The sequence below is a fragment of the Ailuropoda melanoleuca genome, chromosome 10 (genome assembly GCF_002007445.2).
Source record: "Ailuropoda melanoleuca isolate Jingjing chromosome 10, ASM200744v2, whole genome shotgun sequence".
NCBI classification, from domain to species: Eukaryota; Metazoa; Chordata; class Mammalia; order Carnivora; family Ursidae; genus Ailuropoda; species Ailuropoda melanoleuca.
Genome location: NC_048227.1, coordinates 10,866,016 through 10,885,822, shown reverse-complemented (window position 1 = coordinate 10,885,822; position 19,807 = coordinate 10,866,016).

The following is a 19,807-nucleotide window of genomic DNA, read 5'->3' as shown; positions in this document are numbered from 1 at the left end:
AAGCTTCACCTTAACCCTGACATCCATCCCTCCTTGCATGTGTCCCTTCATTCAGCAAATAGTTACTGAACACCAATGGTTGACCAAGTCTGGGACAATACTCTCTGCCTTTGACGCAGGCCAAGGATGATGAAGTCTTGAGCTCCCCCTAGAGGCCAGTAGTAGTTGCAAGGAAGGGAAAGCAGTGAGCCTGCAGGCCAATATGAAGGACAGTTCTTACATCTTTCCCGGAGGGGAGAGATGAGATGTACAAGGACACCTGAGAAGTGACGGGAGGGCTCCCAGGGGCATCAGCCCTGGAGGCCCATTCACAATTCATTCTGTCATAGAGATATCTAGCCAAGCAAGCCTCTAGGGCTGGGAATTGTGGATTTCATCCTCGGGACACACTGGAGGAAAGGAGAAAAGAAGCTACCCCCTTCTGAGTGTCTGCTTCTGGCCCTTGTGCAAAGTACATTTTGACCCCTAAATGCTAATTTAAATGCTGGCTGCTTTTAACCCCCACAATAAACCTAGGGGCCAGGTGTTCATTACCCTCCTCACACCGCAGGGGAGAAAATCAAGGTCCCAAGTTCATATTAAAAATAGGGGGGATCTTGACTTTGGACCTTAAATCTTTAAACTCCAAAAGCCTACACTCTGTGTACTCGTCACGCTGCCTTCAAGGGAAGGCAAGTCTGGGCTGCAGCCCTTGTTTAGCGCTGTGTGGTGTCCGTTTGATGATTCAATGTAGACCCTCCTTTGCTTTACCTGCCAACTTGGCTGTTGTGTGCCAGGGGCTCTTTGTGTATTACCTCAGCCTTCACAATAAAGCCGTGAAGTGGGTATTACTTTTTCCCCCCTTTCCAGAATGTTGAATTACCCAAGGGCACAGCTAGGAAGTAGCAGAGAGATTTGCACACGAGCGATTACCTAGAGCAGGGGTGGATGAGTTATCTCCTTTACAGAGCTTTGAATTAAGTGGGAAAACAGCCACGGACAATCCATCAACAATGGACACGCTTGTGTTCCAATAAAGCTTTATTTATAAAAACAGGCTGATTTTGGCCCCCGGACTGTAGTCTGCCAATCTTTGTCCTAGACTCCTTGTTTGATTAAGAGATGTCCTAGAAGATTGGGCCTCACAAGCAGTGGGCTCGAACATTCTAGGCAGTTAGAGGATGTGCCAAAACGTGGAGGTACAAATGTGTTTGGGAGTGGCGAATGTCAGCTATCAGTAGCCTTGCCAGGGACAAGTGCCCCTCATGGCTGAAGAAGGGACAGAACTGCAAGGCAAAGGAGCCAGGCAGTGAGGGTACTGTAAGGAGTGAAAACAGTCCACAGATCAACAGATTTTAAACAGCGGAGTGACCCCAGTCCTCTTAGAAAGAGCCCTGTGTTGGCAGAGGTGAGCATAAGGAATCCTGAATTGAGACCATCACAATGCTGTCAAATGGCCATTGAAGGATGAATGGATAAAGCAAATGTCACGTTCAACAGAATGTGCTCCGGTCTCAAAGGGAAGGAAATCCTGTCACCTGCTACAACATGGCTAAATCTTGAGGACATTATGTTTGGTGAAATGAGTCGGCCACAAAAGGACAAATACTGTATGATTCCACTTGTTTGAGAGCCAAACCCAGAGACCCAGAAAGTAGAATCATGACTGCCAGAGGCTGGGGGAGCGGGAACGGGAAGTTGTTGTTTACTGGCCACAGCAGTTCAGTTTTGCAAAACGAAGAGAGTTCTGGAAATCAGTTGCACAGACCATGTGAATCTCCTTAACAGGACTGAGCGTGCATTTAAAAATGGTTAAGATGGCCAGTTCTCTTATGCATGCGTGTTTCTGTTATGTGTGTGTGTGTGTGTGTGTGTGTGTCTATTGTGTGGGTGTGTGTGTGTCTATTGTGTGGGTGTGTGTGTTTTTTTTTACGATTGTTAAAAATAAAATCAGAAAAGTGGATGGGTTTGCTTTTCAACCAAGGCTGCAACAGAGAGGAAGGTGAAGAGGGGCGGGCAAGGACGGCCGGCCGCAGGCACGCACTCTCCCGCAGACCCAGCGCTCTGCCACCTGCTCGGCCGTTCAGCCTCGTCATTCCTGCCCCGCGGTGCCATTAGGCTGCCGTCACCACGAACCTCGAACTTCGCGCTGACGCTCTGGCCTGGGCCGTCAACTTGGGGCTGGGCTGCTCCGGCCTCGTCCACGCCGTGTGCTGTCTCCTGCCATATGTTGGGCCCCCCGTTCATTCATCATGCCTCCTGAAAAGTCTCTTAATTACATTATGTTCACAATCCATAAAACATAATTAAAATATGTAAATCCATTATATTCTTTAATGAGCACATTGAGACCTCAAATTTTTAAATTAGATATAAAATTGATGTGGGCCTACTACTATTGATTACGCATGGTAATAAATCAGCCACAATTCGGATTGACTTCCCCCGTTGGATGGAGTGTGTGTGCATGTGTGTGTTATTTCCTGGGGTTTTGTTTGTTTGTTTGTTTAGCATTTCCTGTGACTATTTACAATTACATCCTATTTTGTAAGCTTGCAGAAGGCTTGCACAAAAGAGTTTCTCATTTCTGGCTCAATTTTTTTAATTTCAATTTTTTTACCTATTTTTTTTTTCATAGAATGAGAGAGAGCATGAGCGAGGAGGGGCAGATGGAGAAGGAGAGAAAGAATCTTCAGCAGACGCCTCCTAAGTGCGGAGCCTGACATGGGGCTCGATCCCATGACCCTGAGATCATGACCTGAGCCAAAATCAAGAGTTGGTCTTTAACCGACTGAGCCACCCGGGTGTCCCTCTCATTTCTGCTCTAGCAATATTTTTGTTTTCATTTCAGGACTGATATGTGGATTCATTAGCATGGAAGATACGGAAGGGTCACCAGACTTTGTCTCTCTCTGTCCTTGTCTGCTACTCGTCCCTTAGCCACATCTCATACTCACACTCACAAAACTCAGTTCTTTTTTCCAGACACACCTGCCTCCCTGTCTCTGCACAGGCTGGTCTGTCTCTGCAGTGGAGTGTCCTTCTGTCATCTGTCCATGGGGAATGTGTACACATTCTCAAGTCCAACTCAAGGATCTCCTTTCCTGGTCCACATTGACAATGCTCGTGGCTTTGTCTTAGTGCTTACAACCCTGCTTTACTTTCTAAGGATGGCTTCTGCGGGTACCATTTTTATGTGCACTATAATTTTTTCATTGGACCTTCATAATGGCCATGCAGGGCAGTCATTAAAGGTATCACCCTCATTTTATAGGGCCATATGCTTGTAAGGCTCATAAAGGCTAATTGCTTTGTCCAAGGCCTTGCAGGCAGAAGGCAGGGCCTCTACCAGGACCCAGGACACAAACCCCTGGGCTTTGCTCTAACCAATATAGAGGTTTCCTTCATCTTGTGAATCTTTCCAAAGGGTCTCTCTCTCACCAGCCCCATGCACTTGCTATCCATACGCTGCAGAAGCTTTCCTGAAGGCTGTTCTTCCCTTCTGATCCAGTTCCTTCCTACCAAATTAAGGGTTTGCTTCTATTTTCATTAGCTTGAAGTTGGTTGCACAGTTTAAACTAGAAATTAGCCCAGAGGTTTAGAGAATTGAATGCCGGTCTGGCCACTGACTAAGTGTGCAACCTTGTCAAACTCCTCGGTCTTTCCTCCTTCATCTCTAAAATGGGAACACACAATAGTAACAACATCAGAGGTTTTAAGGGTTCTGCAAAATGACACATGGAAAACGTCTGCTTCTTAGTCCAAGATTGTAAATTTGAAAGGCATTGTCATTATCAGCCTCATCATCAGTACCCCAACCAAGGGAATCTTCTTCTTCTGTGGATGGGGTTTTGCATGGTTTACCCACCAAGGGGGGTTCCCCCCTTGATACTAGAGGTGTGTTTTCCTAGACTGTATCTTGAAGGGGCCCATTTTGGAAATCCAATTCTGTCTTTTCCAAGGTTAGCAATCTGAATCCCAGGAAAATACAATGATTCACCCATCCTGCATTTTCTTTCTCTTTTTCTTTTTATTTAATTGAGAGAAAGAGAGAGAGAGAGCCCGCACATGAGCGTGCAAGGGGGCGGAGTAGAAGCAGAGGAGAGGGAGAGAGAGAATTCCAAGCAGACTCCATGCCCCGCACAGAGCCCGACAGGGGGCTCGATCTCAGGACCCTGAGATCATGATCTAAGCAGAAATCAAGAGTTGGATGCTTAACCAACTGAGCCACCCAGGCACCACCCCTGCACATTTTCTTTTAATGAGCATCTATTAATTGCCTAAATACCTATTATTTGGGTATCAGTCTAAGCACACAGCTAAGCCCACAAGAGCCTATGTAATCTACCGTATCTGCAGTAAAGTGGTTGTGGATCACCATTTTTGTTATCAATGCACACAGGGCCTAGCTATCCGGGGGTCTGGCACACAGGATTTCAACAAATTCCTACCGCATCTGATCATTCACAGTATTATTTTTTCAGAAGGAATGTCAACTAAAGTCGCCAAAATTACACCTCCCTCTTAGAAATGTGGTTCTAAATCCTTCGTGCTGCTCAGAACCACCTGGCGGGTTTGTTAAACCCACCCCCGGAGTTGCTGAGTCTCTAGGTGTGGGAAGGGCCCAGAAACTGCATTTCTTACAGGTTCCAGGGCGATGGTGCGGCTGCTGTTGGGCTGGGGACCACAGATCAAGAACCACTGTTGTTGGGAACGGCGGAGGGCTCGATGGAAGGCATGTGGCTCCCCAAATCACCACATGGAAGACACCCACCAAGATACCACCCCAGACCATGAATGAGAAACCAACTTCATAGTGGGGAACCTCTGAGAGTCAGGGAAGAAGAGGGAAGGTACAGTAAGTTCAAGCGTCCGATTTTTCTTCTTTGGCTTAAAACACGAGAGTCTGCATACCCTAACCTCCTACCGCCAAGTCTCCCAACAGCCCCGCCCCCCCAACCCATCCTTTCTAAATTCTAGGTCTGCCATGTCACAGCAGGTGCATGGAAGAAAGAGGCCAAGGGTGAGTTCACCTCAACTGGCTCAAAGATAACATTCTGAAGGTTTGGGTATAAAATCAGAATAGAGCAAACTCAATAACTCATTCACTCCTTAAGAGTTCTTTGCTGTGTGCCAATAATGGAGAGGCACCGTTCTAAGAAGTGTAGGTACAAGGGGGAACAGGATAGCTGAAGGCTCAGAGGAAAGACACACAGGGTCATCTTCAGGGTACTGACGGGCTCCCCAATGGCAGCAAGATACAACCATAATCTAAATGAATGGGTTAGAAAACTAAAAAAAAACTCAAAAAAAAAAAAAAAACCTCAAAAAAAAATTCTATTTTCAACCAGAAGGGACAAGTGTTTGTCATTATGGCAAACATTCAGAGAGGCATCCTTTGGCCTTGGTGATATCCCTGTCCAGGAGAGTGAGAGAGCAAAAGCCCCTTGGCATCCTCTTGTTAGGGAGGAGTGTGCCTCAAGCTGTCTTAGCTGGGAATCCATCTTCTGTGAACCTGGGTACAGAGGCACAAGGCACTGATATGCTGATGGAAACACTCCAGCCTTACTATTAGTTAGGTTTGTCAATGGAAAGTAACACAGGCTTTCTGGTTATATATCAGCCTATTGAGAGTTGAGCTAATGTGAGTCTCTCTGAAAACTGAATCCCTTCACAGTACACTGACAAAAATCAAGTCTCTTGGCTTGCTCGGCCCAAAGGGTCCTTTCACAGACTATGACTCCATGTGAAGTCTCGTGACACCTAACCTGTCACACTTCCCTGATGACCTTTGACCCTTACCACATGCCTTCTTTCAAATATCACCCCAAATTGGTGACGGTTTCATTCTTTTCAGACTTTGTGCATGCTTATCTGTATGCCTGAAATTCATGGGCCTTAGCCACCTGGTGAACTCTGACATTTCCTTCATAATGCAGTTCAGACATTCCATTTGCCCTTTGGGACGACTCTTCTTATTAAATATCTACTTCCAAATTACCATTGTATTTTGGACATAGATTTATTTTAAATTACCTATTAAACACAGGCCTGAGGTTTCTATTATGTGTTTAACCCCAAGAAACTCCTTAGTGATGGATGTTGTTATCCATATGTTACAAATGATGGCTTTAAGCCTCAGAAAATGTAAGCCCACGCTCATACAGTTAGTTTGTTTCCTAAACTGGGATTCTAATTGGGATGTGTCGGTTACAAAGGTCATGGTTACAGTCATCCTGTTCCACTCTTTTTTTTTTTTTGTAAGATTTTATTTATTTATTCGACAGAGATAGAGACAGCCAGCGAGAGAGGGAACACAAGCAGGGGGAGTGGGAGAGGAAGAAGCAGGCTCGTAGCAGAGGAGCCTGATGTGGGGCTCGATTCCATAACGCCGGGATCATGCCCTGAGCCGAAGGCAGATGCTTAACCGCTGTGCCCCCCAGGCGCCCCTGTTCCATTCTTTATTTACTTGTCTGCTCCTTCATTAGACTGTGGGGTTCTGTGGAAACCATGACTTTGCATCCACACACACACACACACACACACACACACACACACACACACCCCTCACCATCTACACAGAAAATGCCATGCATGTGTGTGGGTTGAATGAAAGTGAGTGGGTGAATGAAGGAATAGCTTTTTCACATGGCAGGCATACGGCCATCTAAACTAGATTTGGGGGACGTCCGACTCTTGATTTCAGTTCAGGTCATGATCTCAGGGTCATGAGATCGAGCCCCATGTCAGGCTCCCTGCTCAGCGCAGAATCTGCTTCTCTCTCTCTCCCCCTGCCCCTTCCCCTACTCATGAACACACCTGCATGCATTCTCTCTCTAAGAAATAAATCTTTAAAAATTTTAAAAAATAAAACAGATTTTTTACAAATATTTTATGTCCTTGTCTCTAGCTTTCTTCCTGGCTTAACTATACTCATCTGCTCTTCCTTTCATTCTGTAGAGCAGAGCCCACCGAGCTATCCAAGGAAAGATGCTCTCCCTGACCCCTTTCAGGGGAGTTGTCCAACCACACAAGCTAATTTCATGCAACTTAAATATCCCGGCCATTTAGCTTACCTCTCTCATTTATGCTACAGTCAGAATCCAAGATGTGCTTGTTCAAGAGGCAGAAGGAGGCAGCCTCTAATTCATACATGATTTCTTCTCAAATGCTCTGTCTGTCTGATGGCAGATGGTTCACAGGCCCATCCAGCGAATGTTATGATACTTAATGCATAAGAGTCTGGTGGAGGAGGAAGGAGAAATGAAGATGAGATCAAAGACAATTACCATTAGTTTATGCTTCAAATCCTACTTAAAGAAGAGGCTCAGCTCAAAAAGGGAAGGTGGGAACCAGGTGGGGAGGAAGCCAGTTACACACAAGATAAAATCTGGAGAATTAACAGATACTGTAGTAAACTGACCGCCGAGATGTTAATTTCGTGAAAGTACCAACTTGGTTTCTTCTAATCTGCTTGTTTCAGCATCAGGGTTTTGCTAAGGCAAGCCCCGCTTCCTGCATGAGAATTTCCATTAAATGAGATTGTTATTAAAATTTTTGTAACAAATAAGACACATGATTAATGCCCTTAACACTTCATTACCTTAATTATCAGATCAATAATTAAAAAAAACAAGACAAAACACTTTGCTCTTCCCATAAAACAAAAAATATAAAGAAATTCCTACTAAACTCTTACAACAATGTAGAGCCACGCCAGAAACTGAAAAAAAAAAAAAATTACAACAAAGTCAGAGGCCACTGTTGGGTACAAATTAGGAAAAATAACAAAGATGTAAAAACAATGATCCGAATTTTATTAAGCATATAATCCAATGCGCATCCTCATGTGTCTTCCGCCGGGAGGATATCTATTGGTTTCATCTTTTCAGAAATATCTATTAAAATATTAAAAATGCATACATATTATTCCTAAATTCTAGTTCTGAAAACTTTATCTTGAAATAATTCAAGATGGGAGAGGGAGGGAAACTTATGCAAAAAGCTGTTTGTCACAGTATTGTCATTGAGAAGGTGAAATTGGGGGCAAACTAATGCTTCTTAAATCTGGAAGTGCCCCAGTGTAATCTTACACCAAAATGTCCTGTGTCTTCCACCCATTACTTTTGTTTACATCTAGAGATAAAGAGCCATGTAAATTTTCTTCTAGATTTTTGTATTCCCATTTCTTCCATTTAAACCTTTATGCTATGATGTATTGCAATATGGGATGTGAAGAGTCGGAGGGTATGGACCTATGTCCTGTCTTTATGTAACACCAGATGTGACACTTTGGGCAAATAATCTCTCGAGGCTCCTGGGTGGCTCAGTCGGTTAAGCATCCAACTCTTGATTTTGTCTCAGGTCATGATCTCAGGGTCCTGGGATTGAGCCCCGCGTCCAATATAAATAAATACATCTTTAAAAAATAATTTAATCTGAGGCTTGGTTTACCGGTGAAATGATCACACTTATCTTACAGTTGGGTCGTGAGTCTGAAGAAAGTTTGTGTACATGGAATCAGTGACCATTGTTTCAATTGGCCGCAGGCTCAGGGGTGAGGGGCTGATGGTCCATCTGTCAGGAGTCTGAGAACAAGAACTAGAACAGCTAGGGAAGTGTTTCCAGAAAAAAGGACACTCTGAATCAAGTATTAAAAGTAACCAGAAAGGGACTCCTACTTCCAGCCATGAGGGAGTGACAAGTTCAGATGACAGTTCGGATCTAGCCTGGCAAATCAGATAAAATGACCCAGGAGTTTTCAGAAATTGAACAGTAGACAGCACAGGGCAGTGACCTCTGCAAGAAGGGAAACAAACGAGGTGAGCCCTAGGGGTACCCCAACGTGCTGCTTACAGAGGGGCGTACTGGCTCAGCACGGGCAGGTGGATAACAGCACAATGCCAGGTGTCCTCAGGGAGCTGAGGACAAGGGCGCATGGAGTCGGGGCTGGAACAAAGAGACCAGGATCAGCCTGGAAGGGTAAGGAGAGGAGAAAGCAAAGACAGGGAGATCCAGTGATCAAGAGAGAGCTGTTCTTGTGTCTTCGGCTGAATACTGATCTGTGTGTGTGTGAGGAAGCCAGTCCAGCTGGGGAAGAACCCCTGGAAAGCAGGCAGAATAACTCCCCCAAATCACCAGGGCTGGATGCAATTCAGAGCCCCACCATGAAGAATGAGAAGACCTAACACAGCGAGCATAGAGTATAGTCCTCGGGATGACTTTAACTAAAGCATACTATGCTAGACTGAATATACGTGTTTCTCCGGAATTCTTAAGTGGAAATCTGAGCCCCAATAAGATGGTATTTGGAGGTGGAGCCTTTGGGAGGTGATTAGGTCATGAGGGTGACCAAATGAATAATTAGTGTCCCTATAAAAGAGACCCCAGAGGGTTCCTTACTCCTTTCTCCACATGAAGACACAATGAGAACATGGCCTTCTGTGAATCGGAAAGCAGGTTCTCCCCAGACCTGAATCTTCCAGCACCTTGATCTCAGACTTCCCATAATAGTGGGAAATAAATATTTGTTATTTAAGCCTCCCGGTATATGGCATTTTTATTATAATAGCCCAAGTACACTAAGACATAGGGCCAAAGTATCCTAGACCAAAGGTCATTCTAGACTTGTCTTAGAAGGTGTATTCCTTACAAGTTATACATGAGTCCAAGTATTAATTTTGTCCCAGACCAAAGCACAATATATTTAAAGAGATGTCCTGGGAATGAAAAGTCTCATTCAACATTCAAATGCCAATAAATATAGCCCAACACAGCAACAGCAAAACAGAAGTACAAAAGCTATATGATTATGTAAATTATAAAAATCATTTGGGGACGCCTGGGTGGCTCAGTCAGTTAAGCATCTGCTCAGGTCATGATTCCGGGGCCCTGGGATCGAGTCCCACATCAGGATCCTTTTTCAGCAGGGACGCTGCTTCTCCCTCTGCCTGCTGCTCCCCCTTCTTGTGCTGTCATTCTCTCTCTCTCAAATACATAAGTAACATCTTTTAAAAAATCATTTGATTATTCGACATTCCTTAATGTTCATAAAAACTTTCAGCAAAGTAGGCTTAGCAGGGAACTTGCTCAGACTGATAAAGGGCTTCTGGAAAAACTAAATGCTTTCACCCTGCAGCTGGGAACACAGCAAAGAATCCTACTTTCACTGCCCGTACAACATTGAACTACAAGTCCTCACCCAGCAAGGGAAGACAGTGTAGAAAAGACAGATAGATTGGAAAGGAAGCAGCAAAATGGTCTCTATCTACAAATTACTCGATTAGCTGAGTACAAAATCCCAGGGAATATGAAAAAAAAAAGTTCTAGACCGAGTTTAGCAAATTTGTAGGAAATAAGTACAATGCTCAAAAATCAATTACATTTCTGTACCTAGCAACGAACAATTGGAAATGTCATTTTAAAGGAGTACAATTTACAATAGCAGCAAAAAAAGAGATGTTCGGGTCTACCTCTAACCAAAGGTTCATGGTTTCTGAGAACTGTGAAACAATAATGAAATAAATCAAAGAAAACCTAAATAAATGTGGAGATAGATCTTATTCAGGGATCGGATGGCCCAGCATCGTTAAGATGTCAGTGCTCCCTGAATGGATCTATGGATTTAACGTGAATCAAATTCCCCGCAGGATGTTAGAAACTGATTCTAAAATGTATATGTAAAGGCAAGGGACCTAACCTGGCCCAAAAACTTTTGCAATAGAAGAACAACATTGAAGCATCTCATATTTGATTTTGACGCTTGTCACAAAGCCAGAGTAATTAAGACCGCTATTGGCATATAGAGTGACATACAGATTAATGGGCCAGAATACAGTGCTCGCGTATATGACAATTGATTTTCAACAAAGGTGTCAAGACAATTGACTCATGTTCCTGAAACCATTACATAGACATGCACACACATAAAAATTGAATAGCAGCCACTACGTCACACCATGTAGAGAAGTGAACTCAAAATCAATTATAGACCTGTATAGAAGAAAACACGTAGAAAATCTTAATGACCTTGAATTAGTTGAAGACTTCTTTATAGGAGACAAAATGCATAAACTATTAAAGAGAAAACATGATAAATTAGATTTCATCAAGATTAAGCTCTTGCTTTTCAAAAGATACCCTTCTATAAATGTGTAAGAGTTTAACCTTAGAGGAAGCATGGTGACTCTCACTACAATTTCTGGAACTTTTGTGTAAGTCGAATGATTTCAAAACAGGAAGTTAAGGTAAAATTAGCAAAAATTAAAGGTTAGCCATAAACTAGAACAAATATTTTAAAAAATATGTATCTTACAAAAGGCTTGTGTCCAGAATACATAAAGAACACTTACAATCCGATAATAAAAAGACAATCTTTTTTTTTTAGTACTTATTTATTTATTTGAGAAGGGGGGGGCAGGGAGGGCCAGGGAAAGAGGGGGAGAGAAACTCAGGCAGACTCAATCCCATGACCCTGAAATCACTACCAAAGCCAAAACCAAGAGTCAGACACTTAACTGACTGTGCCACCAGGGTGCCCCAAAGGACATTATTTTTCAAAAAAAAAAAAAAATGTACAAAATAGTTGAACAGACACTCCACCAAAGAAGATATACCAATAGCCAATAGGGAAATGAAAAATGCCCAGGATCATTAGTCATTTGAGAAACCTGAGTTAAAGCCACCCTGAGATACCAACACATACCTATCACAATGGTCTAAATTCAAAAAGGCTGATAGTATCAAATGCCACTGAGCTCGCAGAACAACTGTGGCTCCCACACATCGCTGTAGGAAATTCGAAATGCCATAGGCACTTTGAAAAGCAATTTAGGAGTTTCTTACAAAGTTAAATTTACACTTCTGATATGATCCAGAAATTCCGCTCTTAGATATTATCTGAGAGAAATGAAAACAGGTTCACGTAGACTATTACATGAGTATTCACAGATGAGTTATTTAAAATATCAGAAAACTAGAGTCAACCCAGATGTCCATGACCTGGTTAATGGAGAAACAAATTGTGGTCTATCCATCTGGGACACGTGACAAATAGACTAACAGAAACCAGAGCCACATGGATAGATCTCCAAGGCTTTATGCTGAATTGAAGAAGCTAGATAAAGAAGGCTAGATATTTTAAGCCAGCGCATCCCTTAATATCCCTGCTGGCACTCATTGTCAATAGGTAGATATGCGGAAAAAAGGAAACTCTCTCTTCTGTGCTTTAGACCAAAGTTTGTGATAGGAACTCCCCCTCTTGAGACTAGATAATATTAAGTCTTCATAATGCTCTGGATCTCTGGGGAGTATAACCGTGCTTCTAGATCAAAACACGGTCTGGCAGCAAAGCCACATTCCGGACTATATATATAGCACAACCAAATATTGAAAAACTCCTTAAGAGCAAGGCTTTTGAGCTGGATTTGCTAACTCATGTGTTTGGAGACTTTAAGGAAGATATTAAATATCCCGAAGCCTTGATAAACTCATCCATAAAATGAGACCGCTAGGGTCATGGTGAGAATTAAAGGAGATATTTTAGGTCAATGTGTTTTCCTTGAACATAGCATGGGCTTGAAGCATCATTGAATGCGCATCTCTGCCTCCCAGGCAATTCAATACATTTGGGCTCAGGTATATTACCAACAATCTTTCAGCGACTTGTGGGGCATCTGAAGTATCATTTCTTAGATGACGTGATCCACTGATGTGACTCAGTTGAGTTGGAGGAATTAGTTCAAACACTCCTAAACAGTCTTCATAATCAGTGGTTATAAAGCTCAAAATATGTGAATTCAGGCAAGAAAAGTTGCTATGTCTTCTCTCCACAGGGAGTTCAGAAAGGCTCCATGGGTAATTCTAAAGGAAATTCTAAAGGAATTAGCTCTGCCTTCCCGTGGTAGACTGTGACTTCCTGTTCCTTCTCTATTTTTCCACATGGGTATTTCGCCCTAATGAATCCCCTAAACACAAACACAAACACAAACACAAACAAAAAAACACAAAAAACAACCTCTAACCTCTTGATTCTCTTCATCACCAAGAGTCAAGGAACATTAATTGTGCGCAATGGTTCAATCTGGCAGCGAAAGTCATCTTATCCTAGGTGACCTAGACACTACCTTCTCTAGAAAAATCCCCAGATAAACTGAAGCTAACAACTGAAAATAGAGAAAAATCAAGCGTAACGACAAAGTGTATTTCCTGCAGGAAATATGTGATACTTTTATGATAAGAAAACCGTAATAATCATCAGCCTGTGAAAAGAATCACATCTCAGCCATGGCTAAACCCAGAGCTCGTTTGTTCTGAAACCTGAACCAGTAGAACAAACATCACATTTTCCATCTCTTTCCTACATATATTTGAGTCCAGTCCAGTGATTTGTGCAATCTAACGTGGCTATAAAAATCGGAGGCTCTCTCAGAAGACCATTCAGTCAAACGAAAGTTCTTTTCCTTATCTTCAGCCACTTTGCCATTTGATGTTCCCTCTGACCGTGCCCCCACTGCAGGGTGGAGGTGACTCTGAAGACTCAGAGGGGGTCACCCTCCTCCATTACCACCGCTGCTCAGAGGCTGACGAGCTACAGTGAGAAGGAAAAGGCAACACTACCTAGCTCCTAGACCATCAGAACACTTTCCTCTGGACTCGGTTGTCTTCTCTCATCGCTCCCAGAGGGGCAGACAGCCAGATAATTCTGCTCCTAACACGGAGGCAGACTGGCATCCCACACTAAGAAGCAGGGACCTTTTGATTTGTCATGGGGCTGGTATAGAGAGACATTCTCAGCATCTGGCTGTAATTCCTTCAGTATTCCATGATTGAAGGGGACAGGAAAGAATCTTACAGCTCCGTGAGATGCGTATTTCCCATTTGAGTGACCTTTAACCTATTAGTTTCAGGGCAACTTCTCATTCTAGAAGCTCTCTGTAGGTCTAACTCCTGCCTGGCCAAGTGTCATTGCCTGTTCATTGTCTGTTTTTCACCTGATTTTACCTAAGACATCTCAAGGTCTTCAAAAGTGAAAGAAATAATTTTCAAGAGATTTTTCACTGAAGGAATTCATTAAGGGATTACAGAGACACATATCCCAGTACAAAGAATTCTTTGGCCATTCATGTTCTCTGGTAAGTTCTCTATGCACATTCCATTCACCCACGGAAAGGAGATCCCTTTTTCGTTGATATAGTAACATAAAGTCACTTTCTAAATCATTATTACACTAACCTATGCAATTAAAATTGATCTAAACCTCACTAACATAACTGTTATCAATTTCAATTAATTTCATAGTAAGCTGTATTACATATCAACACGGACAAGTGCAGCTCTGACATCTTTACAAAAACTGGGATCTGAGCAAGGGACTCCAGAATAGAAGTCCTCCTTCCCAAATTCAGTTTCAATCTTTTTTTAAAGATTTTATTTATTTATTTGAGAGAGAGAGAGAGCAGGCACACACAAGTAGCAAGGAGGGTAGAGGGATAGAGAGAATCTCAAGCAGACTCCACGCTGATCGCAGAGCCTGACGTGGGGCTCAATCCCACCACCCTGAGATGATGACCTGAGCTGAAATCAAGAGTCGGGCACTTTACCTACTGAGCCATCCTGGAGCCCTGCAGCTTAAATCTTACAGGTAGAAGGTACACGGAATAGTAAGGCAGATACTTTCTCTACAAACTTACCCAATAGGCGGACAAACCACATAGGAAGGGCATTGGCAGAGGAATACCAGACACTAAGATCATCCTTGGGGGATGCTCATCCTTGAAGAATTTTATTCAAAGCATTTATTGAAAATATTTAGAACAAAAAAGTCAGGCAACATCCAGCGTAAGCATGGATACAGGGCAAGAAGAGCTGCTAGTGGGAATGTAGGTTGGTGCGACCACTTTCGGGGAACAGTTTGGCCATAGAAAATGTGAAGATGCACACACCCTGTAATCCAGTGATTTCTCTGTTAGAGATTTACCCTACGGAGTCTCTTGCACAGGTGCATGTGAGCACAGGAAGCAGTACTCATAATGGCAAATATTTGGAAACAAACTCCATCCATCAATAACAGAGATGAATCAGTTGTGTATATTCACAGAAGCCTACAGAAGGGGTCAAGCAGAATCTTTGGGGGATGGAACCTGGTGCATCCACTGCTACATGAAACAATATTTGGGTAACAGTGATCTAGGGTATTCACAGATCATTGAAACTGTGGTTTGGAGGGCTAGGTTGACTTGTCTAAAGTAAAAAGGGCAAGTGGGAAACAGAACCAAGTTCTCTTGGCCCCTCGTCATACTCAGAGCTTTCTCTGGTGTATCTCATCACCTTCCTACAGGTTAAAAGAAGATAATGGCATTAAACTGACCCATTACTCCATCAAAATGTCATCAAACTGACCCATTAAGCTGCATGTGTTGACCTTGACTTACAAGACCATATCATCCTTCTTGTCCGTCCCTTGGGATCTGCTGATCCTGCTAAATCATCTGAGCTTGTGGTTCTTCTCTCTACTAGAAAGTTTGAATTTAATGGAATCTTGAGACAGAGTTGATAGAGATAGATACAGCAGACATAGAGATAGGAAATAGAGCACTGTTTTCTTTCTCCCAGGGCCACATGGGATACACAAGGGAGTCAGAACTCTTGTGTTAAAAACCCAGGGTTTCCTTGGAAAGTCATTGCATCTTTAAGCCCCTTCTACTTGGCTGTCACATAAGTAAGGCGATATTTCCCCAATGTACCTCCTTTTGCAGGGCTTATATTTTAGACCTGGCCTCGGCCTCTAGCAGGGTGATGGGCTGGTTGGCTTGGGCTGCTGTTCAGTTCGGTAGAATACTGATCCACTTCTAGGACCTCAGTGGGTGAAATGGGCTGTAGGCAGTACCAGGGCAAAACCCTAATTGCAGTTCAATGAGTATTCCTGCAGGAAGAGCAGATGGAAAAGTGGAGGTCCCAGTCATCAGTGGAGATAAACGAATGCCTACACTAAGTGTGAGACCTGGAGATTTTCACGTGCATTCATGAATTCTTTTGTTGCTTCATTCACTGTTCATTCATCCCGTAAATACTTATTGACTCCCTCCTCGCTATTCTCCAGGATACAGCTGCCGATAAGAGACACAAGACCCTCCAAAATGTATAGTGTAAATGGGGGAATAGACAATTATATAAACAGTGACAATCAAGTGAGAGATGGAAAAAACAGGGAACTATGGGTAAAGAGAGTAAGGGTGTCTATACCAACTTCAGGAGGGAGGACTAGGGGAACGGACATTTAAACTGACACCTGCCAAATGAGATCTGGATCAGGTAAGGGCACAGGGCATGTCCAAAGCCTCAGAAGCAGGAGAAATCGTGGCACCTTCCAGTAACTGAAGTCGACTATAGCTGCACATGGCGTACAAGGGAGCAGGTAGCAGGAAGTGAGACCAGCAAGGTGGCAGGAGTCAGATGGAGAAGTGAATTATATGACTATATATCCTGTAAGGGAAATTGGCTGCCATGTGGAAAACAGTGGAAGCTCTGTCTCTTCTCTTTCTGATCATGACCCTCTTCCACTATTAGACTTAATGATATCCGGAATGGGGTATTCCTCATGCCTGTGCTTTTCCTTATAGTGTGTGTGTGTGTGTGTGTGTGTGCATGTTTATTTATACATAGATAATATAGCATAATTTATATATAATTACATAGAGAAATATATAATATATAATAAATAAATATATAATAAATAATAATAAAATATATTCATACATATTAATATATAATGACATAATACAGTTATTGCTATATAAGTATTAGTTGTTACATATATACACATACATATATACATATATATTGCTATACATAATACAATAATGTACATTAAAAATATAGTATGTTTAATAATTATATATTCCATATATCATTGTCTCACATTTCTTCATATAAATGGTGGTATACTGTAACAATTCTTCTGCAACTTACTCTTCATTAATTATGTTTTGGGTTTCCTCCCTGTCAATAAATACCTGATCGTTCTTTTCCACATTTTCTGGAATTTTTTAAAGTATTTATTACATTTTGTCACGAGGAAAAACAACATACAACTCTGAACAAAAGTCCTCAGAAATGTTTCGTTTGTGGGGTGCCTGGGCGGCTCCATCGGTCGAGCAACCGACTGGTGATTTTGGCTCAGGTCATGGTCTCAGAGTGGTGAGATCAAGCCCCGTGCTGGGCTCCGTGCTCAGCGTGGAATCTGCCCATCCCTCTCCCTCTGTTCCTCCCCCTGCTCGCACTCTCTCTCGAAAATAAATAAGTAAATATTTTCTTAAAAAGAAATGTTCAGTTTGTAGGGGGCTTAAGTGATGACAATGCTTACAGGCTCTTTTCCATGATGTCGTTCATTAACCGTCACCCACCACTTCTCACTTCATTAGTCACGAGCTGAGGAGAACAAGGTGACAGCATGATCCCCATTGTGCTTGTTGCACCTTCTTTTTTAATTTCCAACATTTTTCACTTTATTAAATCTTTTGCTACGCTTTATCTTGAATACGCTGTTTAAATTTGATAGAACATATTAAATTTCATCTCTGGTTTGATTTTAATACTGCTAGCCCTGGTCTCATTTTCATTTATGTGCTAGACCAAACATTGCAGTTTCAGTTTTCTCATCCCGTTTTGTTTTAGTATTTCTCTCAAAAGTAGCAAATACATGAAGGAAAAGAAAAAAAAAACAAAAAAACCCCAAAAAACCCTCAATCTGAGACTTATTACCCTTTTAAAATGAGAATTTATGTTGTTTACATTTTTTAATTTTTGTCTTTTATTGAAGTATGGTTTACACATGATATTATGTTATTTCAGGTGTGCTACTTAGTGATTCGACAATTCCATACATCACTCAAGGCTCACTGCGATAAGTATAGTCACCACCTGTCACCATACAACATTATTACAATATTACTGACTACATTCCCTGTTCTGTACTTTTCACTTCTTGCTTGTACCTTTTGTTCTTGCCATGAAAGCTTTAATCATATTTTATGTTCCTTTATTATATCCATTTTGTTCTCTGACGAATGAACAATGTTATTCATTTATTCAAGAGGCATTTACTGAACACTTACTGTATACATGACTATTTGCCATGAAATGTTACGAAGATGTGAAAAATAAATTATTTACAATTCTACTAGCAATAATCTCTCAACAAGTCATGTTCTCACAGTTGATATTTACATAATCATAATCATATCAGACAAACCAGAACCAATTTTTTTATTATGGTAGAAAACATAAAATTTTCTCTTAACCATTTTTAAGCATACACCGTGGTAGTGTTAACTATATACACATTGCTGTGTAACAGATCTCTAGAAATTTTTCCTCTTGCAAAACTGAAATTCTCTACCAGGTGAACAACTACCGCTTTCCTTCTTCCCCAGCAGCCCCTGGCAAAAACTTTTACTTTCTAAGAGTTTGATTACTTCACGTACTGGAATGGAATATGGGGTATCTGTCCTTTTGTGACTGGTGTATTTCACTTAGCGTATTGTCTGTCCTCAAGGCTCACTGATGTTGTCACATTTTTTAACTTTATTTATTTAATTTTATTTAAAATCTATTAGCCAATATATAATAATCATTAGTTTGGGTGTAGTGCTGAATGATTCATCAGTTGCATGTAACACCCAGTGCTCATCACATCACGTGCTCTCTTTAACACCCATCACCCAGTTACCCCATCCCCCCAGCCACCTCCCTTTCCATAACCTTCAGCTTGTTTCCTGGAGTCAATAGTCTCTCATGGTTTGTCTCCCTCTCTGATTTCTCCCCATTCAGTCTTCCCTCCCTCGCCTTATGATCCTCTGTGCTATTTCTTATATTCCACATATGAGTGAAACCGTATGATAATTGTCTTTCTCTGATTGGCTTATTTCACTTGGCATAATCCCCTCCAGTTCCACCCATGTCGATGCAAATGTTGGGTATCATCCTTTCTGATGGCTGAGTAATATTCCATTGTATATATGAACCCCATCTTCTCTATCTATTCATTGTTGAAGGACATAACTTATCAAACACAACACCCAAAAAACCAAATAATCCAGTCAAGAAATGGGCAGAAGACATGAATAGACACTTCTCCATAGAAGACATACAAATGGCCAACAGACACGTGTCACATTTTATAGGATTTCCTTCCTTTATAAAGCTGAATACAACTCCATCATTATATGCCTACACCACATTTTCTGTATCCATCCGTTGATAGACATTTAAGTCGCTTCCACTTCTTGGTTACTCTGAGTAATGCTACAATGAATATGGGTGTGCAAATATCTCTTCAAGATCCTGTTACCAATTATTTTGGATTTATACCCAAAAGTGGGATTGTTGTATCTGGATCATACCGTAATTCTATTTGTAGTCTTTTGAGGAAACTCTGTTCTCTGTTTTTCAGAGCAGTTTTACCATTTAACATTCCCATCAACAGTGCACAAGTGTTCCGATTTTTCCACATCCGTGCAAACATTTATGATTTCATTTTGTTTGTTTGTTTGATAGTGGCCTTCCTAGCAAGCATGAGGTGATAGCCCATTCTCATTTTGACTTGCATTTCCCTGGTGATCGGTGATGCTTGAACATTTTTTCATACGCTTATTGGCCATTTGTGTATCTTCTTTGAAGAAATGTCTACTCAAGTCAATTGTTTTTTCATTGGGTTCTTTGTTTTTTTGTTCATGAGGTGTGAAAGTTCTTTTTATATTCTGGATATTAACTCCTTATCAAATGTGTGGCTTGCAGATATTTTTCCCATTGCTTGGGTTGCAATTTCACT